Genomic DNA, 25,819 nt, shown 5'->3' with positions numbered 1-25,819 from the left:
TGCTAGTTAGTTAGTGAACATTTATTTCTGTAACAATTTGTGAAATCAGAAGGTATTAAAAGAAAAACTGGAGTGTGACTAGAAAAGATCCTCAAAATGTAGCCTAGGATATTTCAAACTTCTGTTTTTCCCGTATGAACATTTTTTTTTAAGGGAGGGAGATTCATAAATGAGATTTCCATGTTTATACTTGAAATTGGTAAACATGAAATGAATACTATTTACTGTAACGATGATATATCAACAGTTAATGAAGATGAGCTCATATGAGTTTGCGGGGAGAAAATTTTGACTAAAGTTTTTGCTGGTAAAAATGAAAAGAGTCTTTATGAGGCTTTGGAAGAAAAATGAAGGAAAAACTCGCTAGGGATAAAAGCAACAGTACTTGAAATACAAAGTTGGGAGGTATATTGGATTCTTTAGTAGTTTATTTAATCTGAAATAGACATGTAATAGCTATTAGCGTCTATATCTGGCAAAGGACTTTATTCTGAGGAAGCAGTATAAACTTTCTTAGGGTTAGAACAAATTTAAACTTTGTTATATTAATTTCTTGGGGCCCATGGTAAACATTTAAATTAGAACTTAACTGACCACTCAGAGCCATGGTGTTGGTTTTGTGGATAGTGAAAGAAGCATACATGAGAAGAATTTGGCACATGTTTTAATATTTTGTTGTTTCTTATCTCATTTTAAAAAAAATTGTAATATATATATATAACATAAAATTGACCATTTTACCTATTTTTAAGTGTGCATTAAGCATGGCATTAGGTACATTCACATTGTTGTACATCCATTACCACCACTCATCTCCAGGACTTTTGATCTTCCCCAGCTGAAACTCTGTGTCCATTAAACACTAACTCCCCATTATCCCTCCCTCTAACCTCTTTGCAACCACTACTGTCTCTGTGAATTTGAGTACTCTAGGTATCTCCTATAGGGGGAATCCTACAATGTTTGTCTCTTTTGTGGTTGGCTTATTTCACTTAGCATAATGTCCTCAAGATTCGTCCATGTTGTAGCATGTGTCAGAATTTCTTTCCTTTTTAAGGCTGAATAATATTCCATCGTGTGTGCGTGTATGTGTATGTATATATATGCCACATATTGTTTATCCATCTGTCAATGGATACATGAGTTTCTTCCACCTTTCAGTGATTGTGAATAATGCTGCTATGAGAACATGGGTGTACAAATATCTTTTTGAGCCCCTGCTTTCACTTCTTTTGGGTATATACCCAGAAGAATTGCTGGAGCATATGTTTAATTTTTTGAGGAATTGCCATACTGTTTTCCACAGCAGCTGTACCATTTTACATCCCTACCAGCAATGCCCAAGGCTTCTTCCAATTTCTCCACATTCTCACAGACACTTGTTATTTTCTTTTCCTTTTTTTTCTTTTTGATAATAGCCATCATAATGTGTATGAGGTAGTATTTCGTTGTGATTTTTATTTGCATTTCCCTAGTGATTAGTGACATTGAGTATCTTTTCATGTGCTTTTTGGCCATTTGTATATCCTTTTCTCATATTTTAAGTGGAATCTGATAGTATTGTAAAATTTCCAAGAATTCTGCTCTCCAAGAATATGATTTCTGTGAACTTGTATGTTTTGCCAGCATAGGAGCATTGGAGAGCAACAAGATCATATAATACTAGATACATCCACAAGCTTAAATTCCAGACAGACTAAAAGTGATTCTTGTGTAATAAGCACGTTCTGGGAAAATATTCCGGGAAGCATTCCATAGATTTCCATATCTGTAGAATAACAAAGAAGTACAATCATGTATAGACTTTAGAAATGTGTATTTGTTCTTGATTATTATAGTGAATGTAAAGAGTTTGTTGAATGACATTTGTTTTCCTTACAATGGATTGACTTTTATTTGTGTGCCTTCTCACAACTTTAGGAGGTGGTTTATGAAATATAAGGAAAACATAAAAGGAATTTTTTTTTTTGCCATTTCCTTAGGAAAAACCAGAGTAAATTATATATGCATGCCAAAGGGTAGTTACTGATTTAATTTTCTATAGAATTGTTTTGACTGAATTGGAAGGTTTAAGTTAATTTTATTTGGGGGTACAATATAAACTGTAGTTGAATTTTGGGGGTTGCTTTAAAGAGTAAAGAAAAAACATGTCCTTAAGGTCTAATTTTAGGGGAGTTTGAAAACGGAAATTGTGTAAACGTAGTAATTATGTAGCTCATCTTTTTAATATGTAAGTTTTGAAAGCTCAAAAATTAGGTATTCACTAATGATCACTTGTTTTGTGTGTCTGCCTTATAAGAATGCTTATTATATGCATGGTAATATTTGACTGACTTATAAGTAACACTGCCATTATTTCTTAACATTTTAAAAGTCTCTTCACTTGCAGAACTGTAACAAAGTGAAAGGAAAGTTTCATCTCTTTTGCTCTTTTCCTAATAGGTGGGGTTTTGAAATTTGTATCAATGATGTTATTTTTCTGTAGACAGCAACACCAGCATGTAGTTCTGTGTAAATATATCAGAGTGACCTGGCTTTTCCTGCAATTTTGAAATTGCAGGATAGTCCTTGACATGTAGACATTTGAGTTTTCTCCGTAAAGTACTTCTGAACATATTTTCAGAAGGTCCTAAAGTTTTTGAGCTTGAAGGACTTTTACTCATTTTCCTGATAAGGGAAATTCAGTAGAGGTTGAGTGCCTTATGTGCTTGATAAGAAAGTAAAGACTTGGATGCTTTCTGGGTGCCTGCACAGCAGGGCATAAAGCAAGCTTTGACAGTTACCTAGGTAAGTCGCTGAATAAGGACAAAATAAACACTTAGGCAAATAGACACACACACATTAATAATAATAGCAATAATAATAATAACTACTAGGGGTAGTCGTATCTGTTTAGGCGGTTTATGTTTTCTACCCACGCCGTATTTCCTTCTCTTTTTAACTTTAAACGATTATATAAGTTTAGATTTGAGTGAGATGTTTTTGAAAGCTACCACCTCTTTGAAAATGGGATTATAGTGAAAGTGGCATCATTGTTGCTAGCCTCACCATTCATCATGTTTCAAAAGCATTTTGCTCATAGTTTGGACAGTCAGTATCAAACATTCCAAAAACTTTGATGGCTGGAGGTGCTGTTCAGCAGAAAGAAACTCTTTGCCCCTTGGTGTTGAAACCTTTAGATTGGTAACGTATTTCTGTAACACTAATTCTCTGATGTTTTTTAACTCTACACCTATGATTCAGCTTACATTTTTATTTTATAGGGTGACAGTTTGTAAGGACTTGAAAAATTCTAAGTTAAAACTAGTTTGTGTGCTTTTAAAATTATTGGATGGGATAATTCATCTCTTTCATCTTTATCTGCTTTGTGTAGTATAAAGGAGCATACAGATAGAATTCCCAGTTTTATAATGGACTAGTGCTCTAAACTGTATTTATAATGCGAATGATCTAAGAAATAATGTCCTCGATTTTGGTGTTCACTGTCTTCCTTGTAGGTTATGCCGCGGTGTCTCATGGGAGGAGGTACACGGGCTTTGTTGCCTGCAAGAGTCCTGGCTAGCTCACTAGCTGTGTTGCCTGGGGCAAGCGAGTTAGCCTTGGAAAGCTTGGTTTTCTTGTCTGTCAAATGGGGATGGTAATAAAAATCAAGAGACGCGGCAGTACCACATTCAATATATTACTAACTGTTGCCATTTAACTGGGATTTCAGAAGTTACAATATGAATAATGTGAAATTATTATATGACTTTTTGTATTTTCCTAGCAAAAAAGTTGAAACTGGAGATTTCTCTGAAAATTATGAAACAAGAGCATAGTTTTGAGGTCATGAACCTTTTTCAACCCCCAAATACGAAGAAACAGTGTGCAAATGTGTTGAATTTAGTAGACTAGTTATTTTAAACATCTTTACGTGGCTGTTTTTCACCTTCTGCATTGGTATCCTGCCACATTTTTTAGTGTAGTGCTTTTTGACTTATTCGTTTTTTGAATAGATAATACAGTTATATGGTTCAAATTCCGAAAGATACAAAAGGATGTATAATGAAAAATCTTCCTCCCAAGTCGGTTTTCCTAATTAGCTCCCCTTCCCAGAAACAGCCAGTCATAATATACTTGTATTGTAGGTACAGGCATTCTTAAACCCTTGAATGAATTTGAAATGCATTGAGCAGGCTGAAATTATATGTACATTTTGTATGCATTTGTCCATTTTTAAGTGGGATAATTCCATAGCATTTTCAAATGCTCAAAGGGGTGTCTGAATCAAAAAAGTTAAGAACCATTGATCTAGTTTGTACCTTAGATTAACGATGTATGTTCTTTTTTTTCTTTCCCATTATAGTTTATTACAAGATATTGAATATAATTCTTTGTAGGACCTTGTTGTCGTTTATCTATTTTATATATAGTAGTTTGCGTCTGCTAATCCCCAACTCCTGCTTTATCCCCCCCTTCCCCCACCTGTCTTCCTCTTTGGTAACCATAAGTTTGTCTTTTATGTCTGTGAGTCTGTCTCTGTTTTGTAAATAAGTTCAGTTGTAATTGATGTATATTCCTTAGGCAACTAAATTGTAGTGTGAGTGTATGCGAATGTGTGAATGGTTTTAAAAAAATAATCATAAGCTTTGCTTTTGAACCAGAAAAACATCTGTAAGTTAATAGGTGTTAACATTCAGCTTTGCAGCCTTTGAAGCAATGTGGTAATATATTTCTTTGGGGGAAGAAATTATAAGATCTTGCACAAAACCAGTATCAAATGACACTGTATCATGTGTGAAAGATTATACTAGTTGTAGTGAAGAGGCATTTCATTCACTTTTAGGTGAGAATTTTATATATCTGTATCTCCTAATAGTTTGTTTCTGTGGCATAGAGAAAATTCCCATACAAAGTCTTATGTGGGCCAAAATAAATTGAGAGTAACCGTTCCTGATTCGTGAATCATTTAAAAGTAGGGTAAGCAGCTTGCATTCATATCTGTCCCATCTGAGTGTGATAATTACTGCTTAGTTCTTAACTTAGGGTTCATGGATTTCTCATTGGGGATAGGGTGTGTGCATCGTGGATGGGCTTCAAGTTTCTAAGAACCTCCTAAAATTATATGTAAAGTTTCTTTGTAGGTGCATTTGGGTTTTTTTTTTTTTTTTTTTTGGAGGATAGAGTTCATTGCTTTCATCAACTTCTCAAAGATTTAGCTCTACCATTCCTGCTCTTTCCCCAGAGTTAAGAGCTTTTGGCTTAGACCAAAAGATTGGGAATTATTATTATTATTGTTTTTCCTGAGTATCATGTTAGCTTTATGTGTGCGCAGATGCATTGGATACTTACCAATAAATATTGTAAGCTTTAAATAGAATTCATCATAAAATGGGTCTCTCCAGGATATAACCCATCCAGGGCAGAAAAATTTTAAGGTGCCAAATGAAACCTCTCCTAAGGTGAGGTGGTCCTTTTCTACTTAGAACTTTCTTCTCTTGACTTTGTATCATTTTTCAAGTTTCAGCACAAATGGGACCTTCTTAGGGACCATCCTTCATCACTTTTAAAAATAGTCTCCTTTGACGTTTCTATCACTGTTGTTTTCTGCATCATATTTATAATCTGAAATTACTTTATCTTTGTTCACTTGTATGTTATCTGTTTTTCCTCCCCAATGAGAATATAATCTTTGGTGTGGAAACCTTGTTTCTCTTATCTCTAGGGGCTAGATCAGTGCCTCATACATAGTTGGTATTCAATAAGTATTTGTTAGTAAATGAATGAACATTGTTAGTTGAAAACATCGAGGTTATTAGTAATAGCACTATAGACATTTATTTTTCCTTTCTAAATATTAAATTTTGCCCCCCAAACCCAGGCCATGCAGATTTTATTTTAACTAGTAATTTACACAATTTTTTTTTTTTTTTTTTTTTTGCGGTACGCAGGCCTCTCACTGTTGTGGCCTCTCCCGTTGCGGAGCACAGGCTTCGGACGTGCAGGCTCAGCGGCCATGGCTCACGGGCCCAGCCGCTCCACCGCATGTGGGATCTTCCCGGACCAGGGCACAAACCCGTGTCCCCTGCATCAGCAGGCGGACTCTGAACCACTGCGCCACCAGGGAAGCCCTACACAAAATTATAAACTTGTTTAATGAAGACTTTTTATTTTTAAAGGATCAAATTGCTGAGTGTTCACTTAAAAAGCTGAGAGTGGTTTTCTTCTCTGGTAATTCTGCATGTTTCAGGTTAAAAACAAGTGCTATCTTGTGGAGAGAGGATGGAGTGGATTTTATGTATGACAGACATTCCTTTTACTTAGGGGATTCATCACTTTCATTTTGTAGAAGTTAAGATATTAAGTATAGTGAAATTTCTTTTTTCTGCTGGTGTTTGGGGACTGAATTACGGGCTGATCAGATCACCAGGCTTTCTTTCTTTATATAGTTTAAGAGAGAATAGCATATCTGATATTATAATGGACTTTCAGAGCAGTGTTTTATGGTCAAATTTTCTCTTGTCTTTAAAACTTTTATAATAATGTAAGCTCTTAATATTAACTAGATTTTGTAGTGCTTGAAAAAAAAACAGTAAAGTTTCTAGATATTACAAAAAGGCTAACTAAAGGAGTTCTTTGGTTTGTTTGCCAGTAATGACACTCTCTTTTACCACTTAAAAATATTTTTCTACCTTTTGTGTTGTAAGATTTCAAAAAAAAAACAGGGGTCTTATTTTTATATTATAGTAGAATTATGCATAAAGGAACTTATTAATTAAACAGTATAGTATATTATTACCTAATATATAACAGTATATACCTAATATATGTAACATATTACCCGAGGGAGGCAGGTGGCCTCTCTGATGTAAGAATGGAGACTCTGGGGTCACACACACGTAGGTTCGAATTCTAGGTCCACTCACAGCCATGTGACTTCCAAGCATTGGTTTGTTTATTTCCAAAATTGGGAGAGGAACCCACTTAATAAAGTCAGATTAAGTGCTATCAAGCAGGTAAAACATTTAGCTCAGTGCTGACGATGCTGTAGGAGTTGAAGAATATTAACTATTATAATTATAGGAAGAACTGTGTAGTGGAAAATGTATACCAGTGTTCTTCAGTTGATTATTTCTTTAATACATTACATGAATTATTTACACTTAAGGAAGAAAAATATGGAGTATGTGGAGCTGTGAGAATTAGACTTTGAAAGCAAAAAGGAGAACTGGTTCTTGTGGAACAATCTCAGCATTACTGTTTAGTCAACATTAGTTTGAAACTGACTTCTCATTTCAGGAATAAGAACTTAAGGTGGCTAATGTGATTATTTTCAAGGGAAATTCCATTTGTGGAGAGTTAACCAGGAGAAATTATTGTTAGGTAAACTCATTTTGGAAGTTGTCTAGTAGGACAGGATCTGCAAACTTTTTTTGTGATTGCTTACTCCTATCAGTAAAAATAATGTATATTTCTGTTTTTATGTTGTACACACGTGCTATTATATGAATATCTAATGCGTGTTAAGAATATACACAGACATAGAAAGTTAAAAAGGATGATACTGGAAAATAAAATGTGTAGATGTTCTTAATACTTAATTTTTTTACCTCCTTTTCCCTTGCCCACCCTTCCAGCACATTCACTAACCCTGAACACATCTTTGTTTTGACATTTTGCTTCATAGAGAGAACCTTCTCTTCAGGTTTTGAGCCTCGTTAATTTTGTAGCATTCTGTTTTGAGCCAGAAAGAGTTGACATTGGAGCCAGATGTGGAGAGTGAATGAGAAAACTTCTTTCTTTATCTTCTTGAAGTTTTTGTCTAGGCTTTTGAATCTATTGCACCTTATAGAAACAAAATCTGAATTGAGGATTTTGCCAGTTTAAGGAGTATCATAGAAGGTTCTTTGTCGAGGGCTCTTATTTTGCTGTTGATGGGTGGGTTTCAGAGTGTCCTTAACCCTCTTGAAATTCCAGGCAGTTTTTGTGTCTCTGTGCAGATTGACATTTTTTGGGGGCAGAGGGTTTAGAGCTTTCATGAGATTCTCAAAGGAGTTTCCCTAAAGGCTAGCAACCATTGCCTTGGGTCGTAGGTGTCAGTTTCCTCACTCAGAGCAGAGAGAGAGAATTTGTCACATAATTCCTTTCTGTAGAAGGGAGATCTCATGTCAGGAGGTTTCTCCTGCATGTGTTTTCTGATTTTTAATTCTTTTTGATACCAAACAGAACTTTAAAAGGTATTTGAGGGTAGAAGTTACTACATGACTCCAGTGTGGTTGTTTGGAAATTTTTGATCGGTGTCATTTGAAAAATTAAGCTGGTTGAATAGAACTACCATTGGTAAAATTGAGAGTGCCTGTAAAATAGCATTTTCTCTGGAACAGCTGTGGACCTGGAAGAAGTCGGGAGGAGAAACTCAGGTTATCTTTGCTGGTGAAGAAATAATTTAGTAACCGGTGAAGGAGAAGAGAAGCAGTATCTCTTGGTCCTGCTATGTGCCAGGTGAGGTACCACATGGTGTCGCATTGAAGCTTCCCAACAACACCAAGAACAAGGGATGTTTGCTCTTGACTGCGGGTGGAGAGAGCCTGAGTTGGGACCCCAGTTCCATCTGTTCCAAAGCCAGGGCCTTTTCCATTATGTGCGTTAGTGGTGGATGAACACAGGTGAGCACTGGAGCTAACAGCCTTCTTGCTCATGCTGTGCTGGGATGATTTATTAAGTGAATCATCTTACTACCTCTTGTAAGAACCCTGAAAATTGTGAGGAGACTGAGGTGATGAGAAAGGGAAGTGGAGAATAGAAGCAGGGGGAGCAGCCAGGCTGGCAGTGGCACTGTGGGTGGTGGATGGTGACAGGGAAGAGTTGAGGAAGAGCAGCAGGCCTCACAGACTCAGCTCCTTGGAAAGGCCAAGGCAGTGCCACCAAGAGGCAGACAGGAAGGATAGCCAGCACCTCACGTTGGCAGGGAGGGGGAGCTGCCTCTCTGGACCCCTGTGGGACACAAATGCTGTCACCATAAAGGTGGGAGAGTTAGAGTTTGGTAAACAGGTAGCATTCTGGCAGTGGTATTTTTTACCATCATCTTCCCATCTTTGGGAACTAGCATATTGTAGGAAAGGATATGGGTTCAAGCCTGGGTGATAATTCTACCTGTGTGATTTGAGATCAGGTATTTAACCTCTTTGGAGCTTCAGTTTCCTCTTTTGTAAAATGGGACTCATACATCCCAAGGTGGTTGTAAGAATGAGATAATGTGGGTAAACTGCTAATGTGTGGTCCGTGGCCTAATAAATATTCCTTCCCTTGTCTGTCTGTTTGCCATTGATCTTTCTTTGAGTCACTCCTGTGGGCCTGCATCGTATTTCAGAATACACAGTGTTGTGAGGGAAGGGGTCTGGCAAAAGTTCATCCATTTATGTAGGCACCATGAAGGACTTTCATCTTAAGGTGAGGTTACATTTTATGTAATTAACTCGCCGTTGCTAGTGCCTGGAACACTGTTCAAAGTAAAACGTTAAAACATTAAAAAGAACGTGGAGAAAATTGGGACTTGCCACCATTTCAGGAAAAGTACTGTCTTCTGACAAGGAAGATGAATGCTTTGGAATTAGCCTTTCACCAAAGCAAGCCCAGAAGACAGTATCTGGGAGTGGAGGGGTTGCACCTTTGCCATACCTAATAAGGATATACAGTGAGAGTTCAGAGCAGTTTCAGGCTCCAGAGGACCTCTCATACATTCTTACATTAGCAGTTTGGAAATCACAGCTACATTGTACCTTCCACATTATAGGCATGTACCACTTTTCTTTTTGAATGAGTATTTTGAATTCAAGAACATTTGTAGCAAAAATGAAGCTTCTTTTGCGGGTCAGAAGGCTATTTCAACATTTGACTCATCAAGTTAATTTTTCGGAAAGATATAGTGATGAATCAGAAGGATTGGTGATTTTCCCTAATTTGTGAGCAAAAGTCAAAATGACTTGAAAGCAGTTTGATACAAGAGACTTTCTAAAAAGTAAAAGGATGTTTCAGTACTCTCTGTTCTGCCTTGTCTTGCATGCATTCATCTGTGTTTGCCTTTTCAACTACATCTACAAGTGGTATAACTAACTGGTGTTTTTAACGATACCTAATCATTTAGAAATAAATAAAGTTCATTTCACTTTAAGAAAGCTTAAAGATATTTTAATCAATAACAGTTAAGATGAAGTTCTAAAACTTAGTTCCTTCAATTTGGGATGTGGCTGGTTCTTGGAGGTTTATAAGTTTTTAGCTATGAGGAACCTTGATGTAACCTTTGGCTGTTGAGAAAACCTTGTGCTTTACTAGCTAGAGTCAGTTATTTCCTAAAGATTTTGGATAGAGCTATATTTTATTGTGTTTAGATTTATATTTTGACATTGTAAAAGACATTTCAACTAATGGTGGAATTTGTTTAGGCATTTCTGGTTTAGTGGTATGTTCTAGAAATGGTATATACTTTAAATACCCTTGAGCTTAGGAGTGGTAGACCCTGTACTCCTACTCTTGAATTATGGTGAGACTCGAATGGAATAAATGGTGTGCAAGTATTTTTCAAAGTATATATGAAGCAAATAGCTATGAAAGGAGTCTGCATATGACCTGGCTAAATCAGTCACATCCAAAGGCCTTAAATTCTCATTTTTGAAATTTTTCTGTGGGCTCTGTAATTGAGTTCATTCATTCATTCATCAGATTTCTACTGTGTGGTGTGATGTACTAGGCACTGTCCTGGGAACACAGTGATGAGCAAAACAAGAAGATTGATGAGGTACTTCTGAAAAGGCCATTGTAGCTGGAGGTCAGAGACTGATGGAGCTATTTAGGTCGTTGGGCCAAATCATCCAGGCTGGGTTAAAGTTTGTCCTTGACCCTGAGGGCATTTGTACATAGCCGTAAATATACAACGACAGAGTATATAAATCACCCACAAACCTCCTACCTAGTCATGAGTATTTTTCCCTCATGTTTATATATTCTTGTGTTATGCTTTAAAAAATTTTTGTTATGTGTAATGATTAATACCATTTTAATTACTTTGAGATATTCTTATTATTGGAGTTGGAATTTTAAAAAGTTCTTTTTTCTTGTTGTGGTAACATCATGCTTGTCATCTTATGATACTGAGGTTTCTTTGAAAACTAATTGCTTAATCATTGCTTGCTTTTTGAAAATTATTACCAATGTACTTTCACTCTATAAACATGAAATGTACAAACTGTAAAAAAAAGATATCAAGTCCTTTAAAAACTAAATAAAATGCATCTGTAGGTCCAGCTACATACTCTGTAGATGGCACTGTGTTATTAAAGTGCATGATCTTAAGTTTTCATGTGTTTTAATTCACTGTTTTATGAACTGCTGCTTGGAATAGTGGGGAACATAATACATTAGATTTAATTCATTAACAGAAGAAAGGTTTAGAAAGATCCGAGCTAGAACTATTGTCAGCACCACTTAAAGTTCATTAAATGAGAATGCAGGCAACAGTCAAACCAGTTAGGCAAAGCAATTAACATTAGTGTTATGGTTACTGTAAAGATTGAGAAAAATAAATAATTGAAAGTATTTTAAATTTGACAAATTGAATGAAGTTAAAAATCGAATCCACCTACTTGTCATTTGCTAATTTAAAATTTTCCTGAGCTATTATGACTTAAATTATTGAGTGTTATCTGTGCTGCATTCTGTAGGTGGTGAAAATTGAGCGGAGTGAGTGCTTTTCAGTACCAGTGCTTGAAGCAGAACTGAATTTGTGATGGTTTACATAAGGAAAAAGCATCATCTGTGATTATCTCAGACTGTGACTTGTGGGGAAATCCAGCAAAATAAGTAAAAGAACTGTAGAGTCTGGAGTTTTTGACAGTCAGGGCTTAAAGGACCACTCTTGGACCTTAGTGGTTAACGAATTTCAAAATGATTTTAGAATCAATGTGCACACCTCTAAGTGCAAATCTATATTTAATATTAATATACTCTTGGTAAAATTATATTTTTTTACAGTTTTACTTAATGGAATATTTTCTTTTATGTGTTAAAGTAGGTAGGACACTTTACCCACATACATTTCCTGGCTAGAAAGATATCCTTTTTTTATTTTGTACTGTCTTTTAAGAGAATAATTTTACATCATAGCATCATAGTTAATGATTTATACTCATTTCTCCATAAATGCAAGGATAATTAAGTAGTTATTTGCCTCTTTCTTGGTGAGAAAGTCGTGATGTTTTGCTTGACTCATTTGGAAATGATGAGAGATCAAGAACTTCTCCACAGGGTGGTTTTGAGGATTGAATGAGTTAATATAGCTAATGCTCAGAGCAGGGCCCAGATCATGGCAAGTATTATATAAATGTTAGCTATCTTTGTCGTTGTTACTGTTATTATCATTTATTTATAAATACTACTTAATTGTTTGTATCTTAAGGCTTGGGTTTCAAGTGGATCCTGTAAAGATGATCTATTTTTGTATACTATGTTTGGGAAGTGGGTGTTTTGTTTTTTAAAATCTATTTAGTCTATACATAGACAAAATTGTTTAAGTAAAACAGTATAGCACTATGTATTCCATTTGCTAATGGACTTTAGAGAACATTTAAAATGAATTTTTGAGTGAAGTAACATTTGGAAGCTGTCAAAAAAAAATTACTGAACCCAAGGGCTGGTCTAGCCAAGAGTGAGCTGCATTGGGCTTCCCTGGTGTCGCAGTGGTTGAGAGTCTGCCTGCCGATGCAGGGGACACGGGTTCGTGCCCTGGTCCGGGAAGATCCCACATGCCGCGGAGCGGCTGGGCCCGTGAGCCATGGCCGCTGAGCCTGCGCATCTGGAGCCTGTGCTCCGCAACGGGGGAGGCCACAACAGTGAGAGGCCCGCGTACTGCAAAAAAAAAAAAAAAGAGTGAGCTGCATTGCATTATGTTCACCTAGAGCACTGTGTTCACCTGTCTTCCCCAGCTGGTGCTTTGCGGGGAGTGTGGGTTGGGGAGTTGCATGTGTGTGATGACACTGAATGAACATTGTCCCTGTGAAACATTAGGAGGGACCGTAGGTGGTTGCTAAATGGAGTTAAGATGTTGTTGGATGCTACCTGGACAGATAGGAAATAGCTATCAACCTAATGTCTTTCATTTAGTGGGAACACTGAAAAATTGTAAAACAAAACAAAACACCAATCCCCGCCCCCCACCGCCCACCCCAATCTAAAGAGTTTGCTAGGAGTTTTGCAAAAGTATCTTTGGAACAAGTGGCTTAGAATATGAGTTTCATGTGTATTAGAAGTTTTTCTTCACCTGTGAGTTTTTACCTAAAGCTATTTTTATGAACTGAAATTATGTATTTGTTGTGCATGTGTAATTTTGATTAACAGTGAAACCTGTATTTAGTCTTTATTCAGGCCTAGACCTAGAAAGTTTTCTTTTTCCCCCATGGGAAGTTGAGGTTATTACAATGTCCAAAGCACTCTTTTCTCAAACTTAACTCAAGATAATGAGTATTCTCATTGATATGTCTTCAGTTTCTGTTCAGAAATAATGAATTCAAATAAAATAAGTGATCGTGAATTGAAAATATTCATAAAAGCAGAGTGTACATACATTTGAAGTAGGTATATAATGAGGGAAACCAAGGCTCCAAGAAATCACTGGCAGTTCAAAGTTGAATTGGAATGTTCATCAGAAAAGAACTCTCTCTTCCAAGTTACCTATCTCCTTGAGCTGGTAGATGCTGCTGTTTCTGTTCTACTTTGAATTTTTACTTTTTATCTTAAAGATTTAAAATAAAGACTCAAAGACTGAAAAAAAGAAAGCTTCAGTCAAGGCAAGGCACTTTATGTGTATACCATACTGCTTGACTTCAGCTTTATTGAAGCTTGAGACAGTTCCCAGACTTTTTTTTCCCATCTGTTTAGAAAATTTTTAAAAACAAAATTTCAACATTTATTTTTCATTCTCTGTTTCTCTTGCTTAGTTTTTTTCTTCAGGTGGGTTTACTTTAGGCCATATTGAGCTATGACCAGGTCAGAAGTACAGAGGTAGCATGGGAAGCTAGGGAGACTGATGATTAAAACACAAAGATGTTGCATGTCTAGCAAGGTAGAGTTAATGGAAAGAGGGTAGATTTGTGAGCCAGCAGCCAAAAGTCTTGGAATTCCAGTCAGTTTTCCTTGCAAACTGGGTGACTGTGGACAGATGACCTTCTCAGAGCCTCAGTTTACTCATCTGTAAAGTGATAATATCTGCCTTGCGGGACTAGTTAGAGAGGCCATGTCTGTGATATGTCTAGACCAGTACCTCATACATGGTAGACACTTGGTAATTGACACTCGTCATGATATTTCCATCCTTGGGGTCAGGGACCATGTCCATTTATGATTGTATTCCCATTGCCTAGGATAGTGCCCCCCCCACCCCACATCTTCCCTGCTCATTGAGTACCTGTTGACTGAAGCCATCCTTCAGGTAGGAAAGGAATTCTTTATGTATGTAAAGCAGTGCTGACTCATTGCTTTTTGTTTTCTGATTTGTATCTTAAATATTCTTTTAACAAATGTATATATCAGTATATATTTTAATGTGTAATGTAGTTGTCTAATAAACTGAGCATAGCTTTAAAGACAAATGTTTATGTAAGTTAACCTTAAAAATGCATTCCAGTATACATTAGGTGCAAGCAAATCCTGTTTGATTCCACTTATACGAGGTACCTAGAACAGTCAAATTCACAGAGTCATAAAGTACATTGGTAGATGCCAGGGGCAGGGGTGGGGGTGAGGGGGTAGGAAGAGGGAATGGGGAGTTAGTGTTTAATGGGGACAGAGTTTCAGATTAGGAAGGTAGAAAATTTGGGAGATGGATGATGGTGAGAGTTGCACAACAATGTGAATGTACTTAGTGCCACTGAACTGTACAGTTAAATATGGTTTAAAATCATATGTTTTATATTATGTGACTTTTACCACAATAAAAAAAAACAAACAAAAAAGACAAATGTTTATGATTATGGCCCACTCTGGTTAGCTGAAAAGGTGCTGCTTTGGACAGAGCACAGTCTCTGAAAGGATTATCAAAAGTTGCTAAGTGCTGGACTTCCTTGGTGGCGCAGTGGTTAAGAATCCCGCCTGCCAATGCAGGGGACATGGGTTCAAGCCCTGGTCTGGGAAGATCCCACATGCTGTGGAGCAACTAAGCCCGCGTGCCACAACTACTGAAGCTCGCATGCCTAGAGCCCGTGCTCCGCAATAGGAGAAGCCACCGCAATGAGAAGCCTGCGCACCGCAACGAAGAGTAGCCCCCTCTCACCGCAGCTAGAGAAAGCCCGCGCGCAGCAATGAAGACCCACCACAGCCGTAAATAAAATAAATTTATATTTGAAAAAAAGTTGCCAAGTGCTTTGAAAGGCTTCCTCTTCTGGTTTTATCTTCAGTCTCTGCAGCTGTGATTGAGAGCTGGCTGTGACATGGAGTGAGTGTTTATAGAATGAATGAATATGGTGGTCGTTAAGATATCAAAATTTCGTGGGGTCTTCACTGGGTGATTTTTATTTGATCAGCTTTGAAAAGCAGAAATAGTATGCAAACATTAAATGAATTTTAGTACCTCCTTGACAGTAAAACCAACTCAGTTTCCTGTCACATCTCGGGTTTGGACCAAACAGAGATTTGCTGGTTCACAGTAATTGCTGCTGGCACTAACCTGGCACTTTGCTGCTCTCCTTAAAATACACCATAGAGAAATTTCCCCTGGGCTAGAACCTAGGACCCGAAAAGCATCACGTGTGTATAGTCTCCTCTGGATGGGGGATGTTTGAGTGAAAGAGTGAGCTGCGGGAGAGAATGTGGATGTTCTAGTCTTTTCTCTCACTTTGGCCCCTCTTGCCTTGTAGGGATTTATGTCAGCTCAGACACACCGGTTCTGGCTCACCATGATTAATGAGAGAGAAGTGCTGTAAAAGTTACTACGCTGGTCCTCTGTGTAGTTTCTCTTTCCTCTTAGGTGGACTTTTTTCTTCACCCAGTCTGTCTTTACTTTTGTTTGGTGTGTGTTCAGGAAATCTAAAAAGCTTATTTTAGTTCTAGCCTTAAGCAAACATAATTAACAAGGAAAAGTTTCTGTTGGCTGTTGCAAGAAGCCCTCCCTGCTTCTACCCCCTGCCTCCCACCCCCTATATATGTTTTTTAATACTCAGGAAGAAGTGAATTTTAGGTTATTCATGTTTCTATCCCTTCATTAGTGAGTATAATTAAGAGGTGCAAGGATTTGATGTGGCTTGCTAAAGTTTTAAGTAACATGAGAAGCACACTTCATGGTTCATATTTTTGAAAATCCGTACAGTATTTGGGAAGATTTTCTTTTACTAGAAACCTCATTTTCTGGGCTCTTCATTTTGCTATGCGTACTTTGATAAGACTCAATGTATCTGTCCTTGTCCTTTGTACTTGAAAGGAGATGCAGTGTATATTCTGAATAGAGCAGTCTGTGACCCTAGGAGGCCTTTCTTTGGTGAGCATAGCTTCAGAAACGGAGGTAATCAGGATCTGTCACCCGGAATTTCCTTTCTTCCTGAAGCCCCATTTCCAAACGTCAAACATAAACTAAGCCCCTAAACTCTGGCAAGCTCTTTCATTTAACCATCTAAACAGTTTCTGTTTCAGGTCCAAAAAAGGTGATTTGCCATCACCCATTAAAGACTTAGGTTTCAATTTTTTTTTTTTTTTTTTTTTTGCGGTACGCGGGCCTCACTGTTGTGGCCTCTCCTGTTGCAGAGCACAGGCTCTGGACACACAGGCTCAGCGGCCATGGCTCATGGGCACAGCCGCTCAGCGGCCATGGCTCACGGGCACAGCCGCTCCGCGGCATGTGGGATCTTCCCGGACCGGGGCACGAACCCGTGTCCCCTGTATCGGCAGGCGGACCCTCAACCACTGCGCCACCAGGGAAGCCCAGGTTTCAAATTTTTAAAAAAATATTTTGTGAGCGAGAGTGGACTGTTAACAGTGATTATCTGTGGGGAAATAGGAATGGTTTCACTTTCTACCGTGACATTTAAAAAAATTAATTAAAAAACAGAACAGTAGTCCTGTGTCTGTTTTCCAAACTAGTGAAAGTAAGCAAACTAGTGGGAATAAAATGATCCATTTAACATTAGTGATCATTAGATTAAGCCTAAGTAGTACCGTGAGAAAATATATTCAGGAGTCTTTCCGTACAGCATAAATGTTTATACTGAAGGTAATTAATAATCGAAAGTATTATTGATGTATATATGTCTGTCCTTCCATCCTTCCATCGTCCATCCACCCATCATCCATATACCCATCTGTCTGTATCAGTCAAGGAACTGTGACCTCAACTTGTGATCTCTTTAATATAATGGGTTTCTTTTGTATAAGGAAAGAACTTTAATTGCTCATCTACCTGGATAACCTTGAAAAAGCATTATTTTTAACGTTTAGAAGGAGGGTAAAGTACTTGGTAATTTTCAGAAATGGTCTGTAGGACATTCAAAAGATAAATTCTATCCGTGTGAAATCTTTTATTCTCACAGTTTTCTGAGATTCTTATCTTGGTGATTTTATTTCACAAAGAACTCAGCTCCCTGGCTGTCATACACCACACTTTAATGAGCTACACAGTAATTTGTGACTTGTGCTCTCTCCTTTTCTAATCAGCTTATCAGCTGATCAACATCATACCCACTCTGTATCAATTTACTTTATTTATTTTTTTTACATCTTTATTGGCGTATAATTGCTTTACAATGGTGTGTTAGTTTCTGCTTTATAACAAAGTGAATCAGTTATACATATACATATGTTCCCATATCTCTTCCCTCTTGCGTCTCCCTCCCTCCCACCCTCCCTATCCCACCCCTCTAGGTGGTCACAAAGCACTGAGCTGATCTCCCTGTGCTATGCGGCTGCTTCCCACTAGCTATCTATTTTACGTTTGGTAGTGTATATATGTCCATGCCACTCTCACTTTGTCACAGCTTAACCTTCCCCCTCCCCATATCCTCAAGTCCATTCTCTAGTAGGTCTGTGTTACCCCTAGGTTCTGCATGACATTTTTTTTTCTTAAACTCCATATATATGTGTTAGCATACGGTATTTGTCCTTCTCTTTCTGACTTACTTCACTCTGTATGACAGACTCTAGGTCCATCCACCTCACTACAAATATCTCAATTTCGTTTCTTTTTATGGCTGAGTAATATTCCATTGTATATATGTGCCACATCTTCTTTATCCATTCATCCGATGATGGACACTTAGGTTGTTTCCATCTCCTGGCTATTGTAAAAAGAGCTGCAATGAACATTTTGGTACATGACTCTTTTTGAATTATGGTTTTCTCAGGGTATATGCCCAGTAGTGGGATTGCTGGGTCATATGGTAGTTCTATTTTTAGTTTTCTAAGGAACCTCCATACTGTACTCCATAGTGGCTGTACCAATTCACTTCCCACCAGCAGTGCAAGAGGGTTCCCTTTTCTCCACAACCTCTCCAGCATTTATTGTTTCTAGATTTTTTTGATGATGGCCATTCTGACTGGTGTGAGATGATATCTCATTGTAGTTTTGATTTGCATTTCTCTAATGATTAATGATGTTGAGCATTCTTTCATGTGTTTCTTGGCAGTCTATATATCTTCTTTGGAGAAATGTCTAGGTGTTCTGCCCATTTTTGGATTGGGTTGTTTGTTTTTTTGTTATTGAGTTGCATGAGCTGCTTGTAAATTTTGGAAATTAATCCTTTGTCAGTTGCTTCATTTGCAAATATTTTCTCCCATTCTGAGGGTTGTCTTTTGTTCTTGTTTATGGTTTCCTTTGCTGTGCAAAAGCTTTGGAGTTTCATTAGGTCCCATTTGTTTATTTTTATTTTTATTTCCAGGTCCCTAGGAGGTGGGTCCAAAAGGATCTTGCTGTGATTTATGTCATAGAGTGTTCTGCCTATGTTTTCCTCTAAGAGTTTGATAGTTTCTGGCCTTACATTTAGGTCTTTAATCCATTTTGAGCTCATTTTTGTGTATGGTATTAGGGAGTGATCTAATTTCATACTTTTACATGTACCTGTCCTGTATTCCCAGCACCACTTATTGAAGAGGCTGTCCTTTCCCCACTGTACATTCCTGCCTCCTTTATCAAAGATAAGGTGACCATATGTGCGTGGGTTTATCTCTGGGCTTTCTATCCTGTTCCATTGATCTATATTTCTGTTTTTGTGCCAGTACCATACTGTCTTGATTACTGTAACTTTGTAGTATAGTCTGTATAGTCTGAAGTCAGGGAGCCTGATTCCTCCAGCTCCATTTTTCTTTCTCAAGATTGCTTTGGTTACTTGGGGTCTTTTGTGATTCCATAAAAATTGTGAAATTTTTTGTTCTATTTCTGTGAAAAATGTCAGTGGTAGTTTGATAGGGATTGCATTGAATCTGTAGATTGCTTTGGGTAGTAGAGTCATTTTCACAATGTTGATTCTTCCAATCTAAGAACATGGTATATCTCTCCATCTATATGTATCATCTTTAATTCCTTTCATCAGTGTCTTATAGTTTTCAGCATATAGGTCTTTTGTCTCCTTAGGTAGGTTTATTCCTAGGTATTTTATTCTTTTAGTTGCAGTGGTAAATGGGAGTGTTTTCTTGATTTCACTTTCAGATTTTTCATCATTAGTGTATAGGAATGCCATAGATTTCTGTGCTTTAATTTTGTATCCTGTTACTTTACCAAATTCATTGATAAGCTCTAGTAGTTTTCTGGTAGCATCTTTAGGATTCTCTATGTATAGTATCATGTCATCTGCAAACAATGACAGCTTTACTTTTTCTTTTCCAATTTGGATTCCTTTTATTTCCTTTTCTTCTCTGATTGCTGTGTCTAAAACTTCCAAAACTAAGTTGAATAAGAGTGGTGAGAGTGGGCAGCCTTGTCTTGTTCCTGATCTTAGTGGAAATGGTTTCAGTTTTTCACCATTGAGGACGATGTTGGCTGTGGGTTTGTCATATATGGCCTTTTTTATGTTGAAGAAAGTTCCCTCTATGCCTACTTTCTGGAGGGTTTTTCTCATAAATGGGTGTTGAATTTTGTCGAAAACTTTCTGCATCTATTGAGATGACCGTATGGTTTTTCTCCTTCAATTTGTTAATATGGCGTATCACATTGATTGATTTGCATATATTGAAGAATCCTTGCATTCCTGGAATAAACCCCACTTGATCATGGTGTATGATCCTTTTAATGTGTTGTTGGATTCTGTTTGCTAGTATTTTGTTGAGGATTTTTGCATCCATGTTCATCAGTGATATTGGCCTGTAGTTTTCTTTCTTTGTGACATCCTTGTCTGGTTTTGGTATCAGGGTGATGGTGGCCTCATAGAATGAGTTTGGGAGTGTTCCTCCCTCTGCTATATTTTAGAAGAGTTTGAGAAGGATAGGTGTTAGCTCTTCTCTAAATGCTTGATAGAATTCGCCTGTGAAGCCATCTGGTCCTGGGCTTTTGTTTGATGGAAGATTTTTAATCACAGTTTCAATTTCATTACTTGTGATTGGTCTGTTTATATTTTCTATTTCTTCCTGGTTCAGTCTCGGCAGGTTGTGCCTTTCTAAGAATTTGTCCATGTCTTCCAGGTTGTCCATTTTATTGGCATAGAGTTGCTTGTAGTAATCTCTCATGATTCTTTGTATTTCTGCAGTGTCAGTTGTTACTTCTCCTTTTTCATTTCTAATTCTATTGATTTGAGTCTTCTCGCTTTTTTTCTTGATGAGTCTGGCTAATGGTTTATCAATTTTGTTTATCTTCTCAAAGAACCAGCTTTTAGTTTTATTGATCTTTCCTATTGTTTCCTTCATTTCTTTTTCATTTGTTTCTGATCTGGTCTTTATGATTTCTTTCCTTCTGCTAACTTTGGGTTTTTTTTGTTCTTTCTCTAATTGCTTTAGGTGCAAGGTTAGGTTGTTTATTCGAGGTGTTTCCTGTTTCTTTCTATTTTTTTTTTTTTTGCGACACGCGGGCCTCTCTCACTGTTGTGGCCTCTCCTGTTGCGGAGCACAGGCTCCAGACGTGCAGGCTCATCGGCCATGGTTCACGGGCCCAGCCGCTCCGCGGCATGTGGGATCTTCCTGGACCGGGGCAGAAACCCATGTCCCCTGCATCAGCAGGCAGACTCTCAACCACTGCGCCACCAGGGAAGCCCTCCTGTTTCTTAAGGTAGGATTGTATTGCTATAAACTTCCCTCTTAGAACTGCTTTTGTTGCATCCCATAGGTTTTGGGTTGCCGTGTCTCCACTGTCATTTGTTTCTAGGTATTTTTTGATTTCCTCTTTGATTTCTTCAGTGATCACTTCGTTATTAAGTAGTGTATTGTTTAGCCTCCATGGGTTTGTGTTTTTTACAGATCTTTTCCTGTAATTGATATCTAGTCTCATAGCGTTGTGGTCGGAAAAGATACTTGATACAATTTCAATTTTCTTAAATTTACCAAGGATTGATTTGTGACCCAAGATATGATCTATCCTGGAGAATGTTCCTTGAGCACTTGAGAAAAATGTGTATTCTGTTGTTTTTGGATGGAATGTCCTATAAATATCAATTAAGTCCATCTTGTTTAATGTATCATTTAAAGCTTGTGTTTCCTTATTTATTTTCATTTTGGATGATCTGTCCATTGGTGAAAGTGGGGTGTTAAAGTCTCCTACTATGAATGTGTTACTGTCAATTTCCCCTGTTATGGCTGTTAGTATTTGCCTTATTTATTGAGGTGCTCCTGTGTTGGGTGCAGAAATATTTACAGTTGTTATATCTTCTTCTTGGATCGATCCCTTGATGATTATGTAGTGTCCTTCTTTGTCTCTTATAATAGTCTTTATTTTAAAGTCTATTTTGTCTGATACGAGAATTGTTACTCCAGCTTTCTTTTGGTTTCCATTTGCATGGAATATCTTTTTCCATCCCCTCACTTTCAGTCTGTATGTGTCTCTAGGTCTGAAGTGGGTCTCTTGTAGACAGCATATATATGGGTCTTCTTTTTGTATCTATTCAGCCAGTCTGTGCCTTTTGGTGGGAGCATTTAATCGATTTACATTTAAGGTAATTATTGATATGTATGTTCCTATTCCCATTTTCTTAATTGTTTTGCGTTTGTTATTATAGGTCTTTTCCTTCCCTTGTGTTTCTTGCCAAAGAAGATCCTTTAGCATTTGTTGTAAAGCTGGTTTGGTGGTGCTGGACTCTCTCAGCTTTTGCTTGTCTGTAAAGGTTTTAATTTCTCCATCAAATCTGAATGAGATCCTTGCTGGGTAGAGTAATCTTGGCTGTAGGTTTTTCTCCTTCATCACTTTAAATATGTCCTGCCACTGCCTTCTGGCTTGCAGAGTTCCTGCTGAAAGATCAGCTGTTAACCTATGGGGATTCCCTTGTGTGTTATTTGTTGTTTTTCCCTTGCTACTTTTAATATGTTTTCTTTGTATTTAATTTTTGACAGTTTGATTAATATGTGTCTTGGTGTGTTTCTCCTTGGATTTATCCTGTATGGGACTCTCTGTGCTTCCTGGACTTGATTAACTATTTCCTTTCCCATATTAGGGAAGTTTTCAACTATAATCTCTTCAAATATTTTCTCAGTCTCTTTCTTTTTCTCTTCTTCTTCTGAACCCCCTATAATTTGAATGTTGGTGCGTTTAATGTTTTCCCAGAGGTCTCTGAGACTGTCCTCAGTTGTTTTCATTCTTTTTTCTTTATTCTGCTCTGCAGTAGTTATTTCCAGTAGTTTATCTTCCAGGTCACTTATCTGTTCTTCTGCCTCAGTTATTCTGCTATTGATCCCTTCTAGAGTATTTTTAATTTCATTTATTGTGTTGTTCATCATTGCTTGTTTCCTCTTTAGTTCTTCTAGGTCCTTGTTAACTGTTTCTTGCATTTTCTCTATTCTATTTCCAAGATTTTGGATCATCTTTACTATCATTATCCTGAATTCTTTTTCAGGTACACTGCCTATTTCCTCTTCATTTGTTAGGTCTGGTGGGTTTTTATCTTGTTCCTTCATCTGCTTTGTGTTTTTCTGCCTTCTCATTTTCCTTATCTTACTGTGTTTGGGGTCTCCTTTTTGCCGGCTGCAGGTTCGTAGTCCCCGTTGTTTTTGGTGTCTCTTCTTAGTGGCTAAAGTTGGTTCAGTGGGTTGTGTAGGCTTCTTGTTGGAGGGGACTAGTGCCTGTGTTCTGGTGGATGAGGCTGGATCTTGTCTTTCTGGTGGGCAGGTCCACATCTGGTGGTGTGTTTTGGGGTGTCTGTGGACTTATTATGGTTTTAGGCAGCCTCTCTGCTAATGGGTGGGGTTATGTTCCTGTCTTGCTAGTTGTTTGGCATAGGGTGTCCGGCACTGTAGCTTGCTGGTCGTTGAGTGAAGCTGGGTGTTGGTGTTGAGATGGAGATCTCTGGGAGATTTTCGCCATTTGATATTACGTGGAGCTGGGAGGCCTCTTGTGGACCAGTGTCCTGAAGTTGGCTCTCCCACCTCAGAGGCACAGCACTGACTCCTGGCTGCGGCACCAATAGCCTTTCATCCACACGGCTCAGAATAAAAGGGAGAAAAAGTAGAAAGAAAGAAAGAAAGAAAGAAAGAAAGAAAGAGGATAAAATAAAATAAAGTAAGGTAAAATAAAATAAAGTTATTAAAATAAAAAAATAATTACTAAGGAAAAAAATTTTTAAGAAGTAAAAAAAAAACGGATGGCTAGGGGCTTCCCTGGTGGTGCAGTGGTTAAGAGTCCGCCTGCTGATGCAGGGGACACGGGTTCGTGCCCCGGTCCGGGAAGATCCCACATGCCGTGGAGCGGCTAGGCCCGTGAGCCATGGCTGCTGAGCCTGCGTGTCCGGAGCCTTTGCTCCGCAACGGGAGAGGCCACGACAGTGAGAGGCCCGCGTAATGCAAATAAATAAAAAACAAAACAAACAAACAAAAAAAAACGGACGGATAGAATCCTAGGACAAATGGTGAAAGCAAAGTTATACAGACAAAATGTCACACAGAAGCATACACATACACACTCACAAAAAGAGGAAAAGGGGAAAAAATAAACCTTGCTCTCAAAGTCCACCTCCTCAATTTGGGATGATTCGTTGTCTATTCAGGTATTCCACAGATGCAGGGTACATCAGGTTGATTGTGGAGATTTAATCCGCTACTCCTGAGGCTGCTGGGAGGGATTTCCCTTTCCCTTCTTTGTTTGCACAGCTCCGGGGGTTCAGCTCTCGATTTGGCCCCGCCTCTGCGTGTAGGTCGCCGGAGGGCGTATGTTCTTCGCTCAGACAGGACGGAGTTAAAGTAGCCGCTGATTCGGGGGCTCTGGCTCACTCAGGCCTGGGGGGAAGGAGGGGTACGGAGTGCGGAGCGAGCCTGCGGTGGCAGAGGCCGCGTGACGTTGCACCAGCCTGAGGCACGCTGTGCGTTCTCCCGGGGAAGTTGTCCCTGGATCCTGGGACCCTGGCAGTGTCGGGCTGCACAGGCTCCCGGGAGGGGAGGTGTGGATAGTGCCCTGTGCTCGCACACAGGCTCCTTGGTGGCGGCAGCAGCAGCCTTAGCGTCTCATGCCCGTCTCTGTGGTCCGCGCTGTTAGCCGCTGCTCGCGCCCGTCTCTGGAGCTCGTTTAAGCAGCGCTCTTAATCCCCTCTCCTCGCGCACCAGGAAACAAAGAGGGAAGAAAAAGTCTCTTGCCTCTCCAGCAGGTCCACACTTTTCCTCTGACTCCCTCCTGGCTAGCCGTGGCGCACTAGCCCCCTTCAGGCTGTGTTCACGCCGCCAACCCCAGTCTTCTCCCTACCTCAGACCGAAGCCTGAGCCTCAGCTCCCAGCCCCGCCCGCCCTGGCGGGTGAGCAGACAAGCCTCTCGGGCTGGTGAGTGCTGTTCGGCACCGATCCTCTGTGCGGAATCTCTCCGCTTTGCCCTCCGCACCCCTGTTGCTGTGCTCTCCTCCATGGCTCTGAAGCTTCCCGCCTCCGGCACCCGCAGTCTCCGCCCGCGAAGGAGCTTCTAGTGTGTGGAAACCTTTCCTCCTTCACGGCTCCCTCCCACTGGTGCAGGTCCCGTCCCTATTCTTTTGTCTCTGTGTTTTCTTTTTTCTTTTGCCCTACCCAGGTACGTGGGGAGTTTCTTGCCTTTTGGGAGGTTTGAGGTCTTCTGCCAGCGTTCAGTAGGTGTTCTGTAGGATTTGTTCCACGTGTAGATGTTTTTCTGATGTATCTGTGGGGAGGAAGCTGATCTCCGCGTCTTACTCTTCCGCCATCTCAATTTACTTTAGAATTGAAATTTTCTTTTTGTGTAATGCCATTAGAGAAACCAAGAGAGGTTAGTGGTTTGTTTTCGATTTGTGGGGGGTAAAAAGATATTGAATCAGCTTTTGCTGTTTAATAAACCATTCCAAAACTTGGTGGCTCAAAACACAGCCCGTTATTTAGCTCACCAGTCTGTGGTTTGGCCGCTGGGGCTCGGTTCCGCGACGTGATGGTCCTGGCCTCTGCTGGGCTCACTCTTGCACCTGCAGTCAGCTGGAGCATAATGGTCTCATTCACATACCTGATGGTTGGCTGACCGTTGATTGGCTGTGGCTACAGCGGTGTCTGGGCTGTGTGAGTCTCAACATTTGGCAGGTTAGCCTGGTTTTCTTTACGTGGTAAGTTGCGGGGTTCTGTGAAGCAGTGAGGGAGGGCAAGCTTTAAGGCTTAAGTACTTTTCAGATCTCTTGCGTTATGTTTGCTGTTATCCCACTGGCCACAGCAAATTACAAGCGAGCTGAAATCCCAAGCGTGGAGAAAGACTCCACCCCTTTGT

The 25,819-nt window shown here is 39.0% G+C and overlaps 1 protein-coding gene across 5 annotated transcripts in view; it reads left to right on the top strand.

Annotated features, from left to right (window-relative positions):
• The window catches only part of PPP2R5E (protein phosphatase 2 regulatory subunit B'epsilon), a 159,160-nt gene that overhangs the window by 4,042 nt on the left and 129,299 nt on the right, over positions 1-25,819 (top strand). The window lies entirely within an intron of this gene.

This window comes from Mesoplodon mirus (assembly GCF_964341445.2).
Source record: "Mesoplodon mirus genome assembly, chromosome: 4".
In the NCBI taxonomy this organism is placed as follows: Eukaryota; Metazoa; Chordata; class Mammalia; order Artiodactyla; family Ziphiidae; genus Mesoplodon; species Mesoplodon mirus.
This window is presented reverse-complemented; position numbering and strand designations above follow the sequence as displayed.